This window comes from Herpailurus yagouaroundi, unplaced genomic scaffold (assembly GCF_014898765.1).
Source record: "Herpailurus yagouaroundi ecotype Mexico unplaced genomic scaffold, PumYag 205, whole genome shotgun sequence".
Taxonomy (NCBI): Eukaryota; Metazoa; Chordata; class Mammalia; order Carnivora; family Felidae; genus Herpailurus; species Herpailurus yagouaroundi.
The window spans coordinates 5,819,342-5,828,127 of NW_024412436.1; positions in this window are offsets into that span (position 1 = coordinate 5,819,342).

Sequence of the window (8,786 nt, forward strand, 5' to 3'; positions counted from 1 at the left end):
TTGATGGACAATACTAATAGCAAACACTCAGGTAGGACTTGCCCTGGGCCAGCCACTGTTGCAAACACTTTCTATATAGCTCTCATAATCCTCACGGCAACTTGGAGAGCTAGGTGCTATTATTATCCCCCTGTTACAGTCGAGGAAGCTGAAGCACAGTGAGTTTTAGCAATTTGAATAAACACAGAATGTCACTGTGCTATTTGCAGTGTTAAGCACACCAGACTTTCTGTCTACCTACCCCAGGCATTCTCACCCCATGAGTCCCATGCTCTCGGTTGCTTCTTGAACATGGAATCAGAACGAGGGAAGCAAGTTATGTTCAAAGAGCCATGTGCGTCACCAGGCATCGTGTTATCTGGGGGGACTGTGAAAGATTCGCCGGCCTTTCCCCATCCCTGGGGTTCTGGCTCAGGACCCTGAGCGTAGGCAGGGGTGGTGCCTAGTCCCTACTGGAAAGTGCTGTCCTGTGGGAAGGACCTCCTCGGGGACACTCAGCTATTGGCTCTTGAGTTTGTTCCTGGAGACTGGCTCTCTTCTGGCCAATTTCCGGAAAGGTCTTTCTACCCTTTCTGTTACAGATGAGGAAACCGAGGCTCAGGGAGATAAGCTCATCTGAGTTAACATAGGTAGTAGGATTAGACTCAGTTCTGTCTGATTCTGAAGGCCATGTCCTTTCTCCTTGACCACATTTCCTCCTGACCCCATGCATGTGTACAGGATGACTGAATGGGGAAAAAAAGCAGGGATGAAGAAAGAGTTATGGGCTTTTTGCTTGTTTTAAATTTGTATATGGGAATTGTTATCTACTATAATACAGACTATTTCAGATATAACACTATATGTGCATTTCTGAAGACCTTTGCATTCTGCAAAATCACACACTAAAAATATTAGGGCTTATAAGAAAATTAGGGTAAGAGGCAGACCACAGAAAACCAGTGGAATTTCGTAACTGAATCACTTTTAAGACAACAATCCCAGAAAAAAATACAGCGGGGCTAAATCTATGCTGTTAACAGCAAGTAGCTCATCAAACTTCCACCCTCAAACCCTTTTGATGTTCATTTCTATAGCAACCAACTTATCAAAATTTTAAAACTGACCCAGGCGGGGCGCCTGGGTGGCTCTGTCAGTTAAGCGTCAGACTTCAGCTCAGGTCATGATCTTACAGTTCATGGGTTCGAGCCTCGCGTCAGGCTCTGTGCTGACAGCGCAGAGCCTGGAGCCTGCTTCGGATTCTGTGTCTCTGTCTCTCTCTCTGTCCCTTCCCTACTCAGGCTCTGTCTCTCTCTCTCTCAAAAATAAAATAAACATTACAAAAAAAATTTTTTTAAATGACCCAGGCAATTCATCTGGCTGTAGAATTGGGGAAGGGGAGTCTCCCTTTAAAAATTTTTGGCTTTTATCCTGCGTGTTGATTTCTGGCTATGTGCCTATCTTTGTACTCGAGTTCCCCTGTTGGCATATGGGTATATCCTGCCTTTGCCAGTTGTGGGAAGGGGCCAGGATATATTGCAAGGTGGCTGACCATTAGATCATCTTTTATAAAACCAATCCTTCCTTTTTTTTTTTTTTTAATAGCACAAGGTAAGTGTCTTTTGTATTAATCAGCTTGAGGCAAGTTATGGGATGGTAACTACCTACGATCTCAGCGGCTCACAACTACAAAGGGTTATTTCTTGCTCACATTGTGTGGGATCCCAGGTTAGCTCAGGGATGCTGCACTTCCTGATCGTGGGATGCAGGCTGAAGATCACCCCAGCTCTCGGGACCTTGCTGGTCTCAAAGGCAGAGGGAGAAGAAAATGACCGACACTGAGAAGACTCCTACGGCTTCTGCTCGGCAGGGGCCGCCACTCCCCCGGCTCCAATTTCGTCGCACGGAACGAATCACATGGCTCCAGGACACGGGCCCACCATCCTTCTCAGGGAGAAGCGGTGAATATCGTTCAGCGGTGAACCGAACGATCACACCATCTACTCCACCTTCACTGTCTCCTCCTGGGCGCTCACGACTTCCCCGTACGGTTTAACCCAAAGCAAAGTGAATCGATTCTTGAAATCGCTTACCCTGAAGCCACTTCCTTAATGAAAGGAAGGCACTTGCGCAGTTACATCTAGCTTTTTTTTTTATTAAGGCCACCATGTATTGCGTAGGCTTTGTCCTTCGTCGCGGTAAAGCTTATTCCTCATGTCTGGGAAAGCCATCACCTCACCAAGGCCCACAAGACAAGGGGAGAGAAGGGGGTGAACCCTTCCAGAACCCAGTGGGAGCTAGAGACACAGGAGAAGGGGTTTCTAACAGGAAGTGGAGTCATGGAGAGACTCCAAAGCCATAATGGCAGAACCCACGCAGAGAGTGGGCAGGGGAGGGAACCACCACTCTCCCACCCTGCCCGCCTCCCCTGGCAGAACCCAAGCAGAGGCCAGATGACAAGACATTAGGTCACTCATACTGTGGGGATCAGCCTCTTGGAGTAAAAATGGAGGAAGAAAGGGCAAGAGAATGAAGGTGCGGGGGAGGTGCAAATGAAGACTAACCAACACACCTGCCTTCCCCTACAACCAATGGTGCATATTCTATTTTGAGCGGGCACTAAATCTCTTCATGCCCACTCTTCCGCACCCTGCACCTTCTTAAGGGATGAAGAGGGATTCATTCTACCTTCCATTGTTTTTTCTTTTTTTAATTTATTTTGGGAGAGAGGGAGAGAAAGAGAGAGAGAGAGAGAGAGAGAGCACGAGCAGGGGAGGGGCAGAGAAAAAGAGGGAGAGAGAGAATTCCAAGCAGTCTCTGCAGTCAGCACAGAGCCCAACATGAACTTAAACTCACAAACCATGAGATCATGACCTGAGCTGAAACCAAGAGTCAGACGCTTCATCGAGTGAGCCACCCAGGCGCCCCCGTTCTACCTTCTAAAAGAGTAAAAGCTCATTCAGAGATGACTCAGTCTACGCTCCAAAAAAAGGAATTTAGAAACACTTATATCCTATTTTGGGGGCCCAAAGAACAAATGTCTTCCAGTGTCTTCCTAGTACCAGAAAATGGGGGATTGATTCTTCAGATGGCTGGTCCTGCAACAGCATCACAGGTGACTGGGAGAGGCTGTAGGAGAGGTGCAGAAGGGATGCCAAACATATACAGGAAGGTGCTATACTATCTCTCCACTGGATTATTTTCTTCTTACACTATTTTCCCTGAAACAACCGCAAACTTACAAAAAACGTACAACATGAAAGACCTCTTCCCCGAACCATCTGAGGATGCCAACACAATGCTCCCTCCCCCTACATGTGTATTATATATGTATAACATTTAATGTGCATTTCCTCCCTATAAGGATATTCTCCTGTGTAACCACAATACAGCCATCAATATCAGGAAATCAGCGTCAATATCCTCAGACCCCCCCCCCCCTGTTTTCCCAATCTTCCCAGTAATATCCATTAGAGTAAAAGAGTCTAGCTCAGAATTACTCATTGCATCTAGTTATATGTATATATCTCTACCTATCTGTTGTATCTATCTATCTATCTATCTATCATCTATCTATCATCTCATATATGTTGAGACTGAAACAATTCCTCAGTCTTCCCTTGATTTTCATGACTCCGACACTTCTGACGATGGTAAGCTAGGTATTTTGAAGGAAGTCTCTCGATTTGGGTTTGTCTGGTATGTCTTCATGATGAAACTCGTGTGTTTTTAAGAAGAGTATTACAGAAACGAAACTGTGTCCTCATTTATCCTCTCTGGTGGCACAAGAGTTTAGTATTCCTATTGCTGATAATGTTAACTGTGATCACTAAATTAAAGCGGTGTTTACAAGTTGTTTCCACTCGAAAGTTACTTGTTTTCCCACTGCGACAACTTGACAACTTTTTTTTTGAGAACTTCTTAGACACTATGCAAACATCCCATTTCTCATCAAAGTTTTAACTTACCCATCAATTTATTAAATCTCTACAGGCTCTTGTGTCTCTATTGTATCTTCTGGGTTGTAATCCATTGCTATCATTATTTTTAAAAAAATTTTTTTAACGTTTATTTTTGAAAGAGAGAGAGACAGAGCGTGAGCAGGGGAGGGGCAGAGAGAAAGGGAGACACAGAATCCGAAGCAGGCTCCAGGCTCTGAGCTGTCAGCACAGAGCCCAACACAGGGCTCGGACCCACGAACTGTGAGATCATGACCTAGGCCGAAGTCAGACGCTCAACCGATCAAGCCACCCAGGCGCCCCTATCATTATTTATTTTGATGCTCAAATAGTCCCAGGTTTGGCTTCTGTGACCTTTGACAATCCTTCTTTGTACACTTCACCATTTTCTGACATAAGGTATCTCAGGTTCATTTTGTACTTTCTCTTTCTCAGCGCTGAAATCGGTTGTTTCCCCAGAGAGCACTTGTCCGTTTTAGTGAAAAACGGTGTGCAGAAATGAAGATCTGAGAATTAGGTGAGCTCATTGTTATTGTTTTCAAGGCCCTCTCAGCAGCGTAAAGATCTAGTGACTGAATTATATATCTATCAGACATAAAAAGTTACATATATAATTTTAATATAATTATTATATAATTTTTCTGTATACACACTATCCTTTACCTCTATAGTTGTTTCCCTATTAATAATCTCTCTATATTGAAGACCATTAGGCCACACCAGTGCCTCCAGTTCCAGGCCAACACCCCAGGGGGCTTGAGTTTCCTCCTCTTCTATATTTGTAGCTTCCTCCTCCAGCAGTGGGAACCATCAGCGATCTTTCTCCTTCCAGACATGAGAGAAGTTTGGAGACAATTTCCTACAACCAACTCAAGGGAAGTAGCGTGTCCCTGATCTCTTCTTACCAGCAAACCTCTATTAGCCAAAAAAATAACAGTTAAGTTAAATTTTAAAAAGGAATGAAAAGAAAAATTGTGAGAGAACACTCCACTTGGTTTTCAGTAGTGGTCCCAACACCACTTGTCATTTTTATGGTGTGGAGGATTCACCCAGAACTTCGGAGGAACAATAAGGTCAGTGAGAAGAAGAAACACAGAAGGGGAGGAGTGAGGGGTGGACTAGGGAGCCATGAAAGTGAGTGCATAATTTCTAGACGTATTTTGGTGGTTCCGACTCTCAGCAGTATGCATGGCCTGAAGCTCCTTCTAATCCTAGACCGAAAGACTGTCTTCTGAGCTTGCCAGGGGCCACACGGCAGGGGGAGCAGCTCCGTATCTGTTCCTCTTGCCCTCATGAAGGGAGTACCCATCCAGATGGTTACCCTTATTCTCTCTGAAAGGCCTTCCCCACTTCAACCAGAAGCTGCTGTAGAGGTACAAGCACAGGTCTTACACAAATGTCTTGGCAAAGAGGCTGATGGGCTGAGGTAACTGAAAGCCAGAAGCAATGGTGTCTTAGCTGTAGAACAGAGACATGACCAACTGGCATTGAGGTCTGAGTGGCTTTGATCACCAGATGCTAAGGGAAATGGGCCAAGAGCGAGATGTATGACCTGGTAAGCTTGTTTCCTCTCCATTTCCCTTGTTGGAAGGCAGAGAAATTGAAGATAAGGGTTTGTGGAAGGTGATAGATTCACCCAATAAAGTTACACAGAGACCATCTGACTTCACCTACTGCAATAACCTGCTTGTCTCTCCCTGGAACTCCTATTATTTGAGTAACAACACGTCCACTTCTAGCATCCAGATCTAACACTTTTTAGATTTTCCATCATTCATTTCTTCCTGATACCTTCTGGGAGTGTTCCTTAATCCAGTCTTCTAGCTCTAATTCTGGGATTGGGGCTGGCTTCCTACAGCTTCCCCTGAAAGCAGAGCCTGGGAACAAGGTGCTTGTCTTACAAGGTGATATCAGGAAGCAGCCGTGAGGCAGTAAGGAGAGTGACATAGGGAAAAAGTCAGTAAAATCTGTGTGATTGAGCTGGTTCCTGCTGTGGGCAACTAGGGCTCAAACACACTGCGCACCTTCCGAGAAACTGTGCAACATGCCTCGGAATTTTCCCACTGAAGGGATGACCTACAGGGGCATTTATCTACTAACTCCCATCTGCTAGTCAAGAGTTGTTTCTGCATGAAAGGAGATTGTAGCATGCACCCAAGTGGGTGCAGAAGCATCATGCACGGACCTGTCTGTCTCGTAGCTCCACTGAACTCAGGTGACAAAGAGAATGAGGTGAGGGACCACAAGTGTCTGCCCAACCCTAGTTGCCAGGGTGGAGAGTCTACAAGGTTGCTCCCACCCATCTCCCCTCCGGTAACCATATAGTTTCTTCTCTACGGTTGAGTGTCCAGGTTTTGTTGTTGTTGTTTGGGTTTGTCTCTTTTTTTCCCCTTTGGTTTGGTTATTTTGTTTCTTAAATTACATACAAGTGAAATCATATGGTATTTGTCTTTCTCTGGCCGGCTTATTTCACTTAGCATAATACCCTCTAGGTCCATCCATGTCGTTGTAAACGGCAAGATTTCATTCTTTTTCATGGTCGAATAATATTCCGTTGCTCTTCATCCATTCATCAGTCCGTGGACACTTGGGCCGCTTCCATAGTTTGGCTGTTGTAAACAACGTGACAATAAACACAGGGGTGCAAATATCCCTTTGAATTAGTGTTTTTGTATGTTTTGGGTAAACACTCAGTAGTGCGAATCCTGAATCATAGGGTAGTTCTACTTTTAGTATTTGGAGGAACCTCCGTGCTGCTTTCCAGAGTGGCTGTATCAGTTTGCATTTCCACCAACAGTGCACGAGGGTTCCTTTTCTCCATATCCTCGCCAACACTTGTTGTCTCTTGAGTTTTTTATTTCGGTCGTTCTGACGGGGATGAGGTGATGTCTCACTGTGGTTTTGATTTGTATTTCCCTGATGATGAATGGTGTTGAGCAAATTTTCATGTGTCTATTGGCCTTCTGCATGTCTTATTTGGAGAAACGTCTGTTCATGTCTTCTGCCTATATATATGTTTTAAGTTTTTATTTGTTTATTTATTTTGAGAGAGAGAGAGCGAGGGAGAGAGAGAATCCCAAGCAGGCTCTGTGCCATCAGTGCGGAGCCCGATGCAGGGCTCGAACTCATGAACTGTGAGATCATGACCTAAGCTGGAACCAAGAGTCAGACGCTTAACCGACTGAGCCACCCAGATGCCCCTCTCCTGCCCCTATTTTAATTGGATTATTTGTTTTTTGGATGTTGAATTGTATGAGTTCTTTATATATTTTGGATACTAACACTTTATCAGATATGTCATTTGCCAATACCTTCTCCCATTCAGTAGGCTGTTTTTAGTTTGTTTTTTTTTTTTTAATTTTTATTTTTGGGACAGAGAGAGACAGAGCATGAACAGGGGAGGGGCAGAGAGAGAGGGAGACACAGAATCGGAAGCAGGCTCCAGGCTCCGAGCCATCAGCCCAGAGCCTGACGCGGGGGCTCGAACTCACGGACTGTGAGATCGTGACCTGGCTGAAGTCGGAGGCTTAACCGACTGCGCCACCCAGGCGCCCCACGTTTTTAGTTTTGTTGGTTGTTTCCTTTGCTGTACAGAAGCTCTTTGTTTTTTTGTAGTCCCAATAGTTTATTTTTGCTTTTGTTTCCCTAGAATACATCTAGAGACGTATCTGAAAAAAGTCGCTAAGGCTGATGTCAAAGAGGTAACTGCCTGCGTTCTCATCTAAGACTTTTATGGTTTCCGGTCCCACATTTAGATCCTTAATCCATTTCGAGTGTATTGTTGTGGATGGTGTAAGAAAATGGTCCAGTTTCATTCTTTTGCATGTTGCTATCCAGTTTTCCCAACATTATTTGTTCCCATACTTCAGCCTCAGGCATTGCCCCTCTTCAGCCTCAAAAATGTGGAGGGAAGGAGGGTCCAGCCAGGGTCCTTCTCTTGTTATTCGCTCTGGCACGTGCCTTGAGGTTTGCAACTGATTCCTGTAGTGTTGCATTGTAGCCACCTCTCTTCTGTGTATCGGCAGTGATTTGCCCAGGGCAACATGGCGAAGAGAAAAGAGCACAAGTGAAAGTCTTTCCCCAGCATGAGGGTCCTGCTAGACCACTCTTTCTCTTCAAATCAACCTGTGGTCAGTTCTGAAGATTCCCCCCTTATCTTTAGCTTTTCTCCCTTGTGTCGTCGTCCTCCTCTCCATTCTCCTTGCTATTTTGGCATTCTTCCATGGCACAGAGAACTGGGCCTCATTCGTGGACACATCCCTGGTGTGGACCGAACCTGGAATTGTTTTCTGTCCCTTGGTAGCCCTTCAGTCCATCTCCTTGAAGAGACAGGTGGAATGGCTTCTGCTAGGTAAGCGTCTAGATTATGCATTGCAACATTCATAGAAGGATGTCACTTTTACCCCGACCCCCCGATGGCTGGCTTTTAAAGCAAGTGTGTCCTCACTTAACTGCCAAGAAAGACTATTTGCACACCAGAAACACCAAGGAACTGTAACTTAAGACTCACCGTCGGTCAAGAAATTTCAAAATGTCTGTTGAAAAAAAAAATGAAACTCACAGAAAATTCCGCAGAGTATAGAATATTCTTTACCCTTGACTGAAACCACACCATCCGTTTTGCGTACTTGGTTTGCACCATTTTAATTTCTTCTGGAATTCTTTCACATTAGCTGTGCTATACGTGTTCTTTTACACAGCAATGTTATTCCATTGGACACTATGGTAGAAGGCTTTTAGAAACAGTGTTGGGTCTCTCATTTTTGTATTTAGGATGCTGTCGAGGACACTGGTCATTACACTGCAAATTTCTTGATGAGAAGCCACCAAAGAATTTTCTCTCATTTC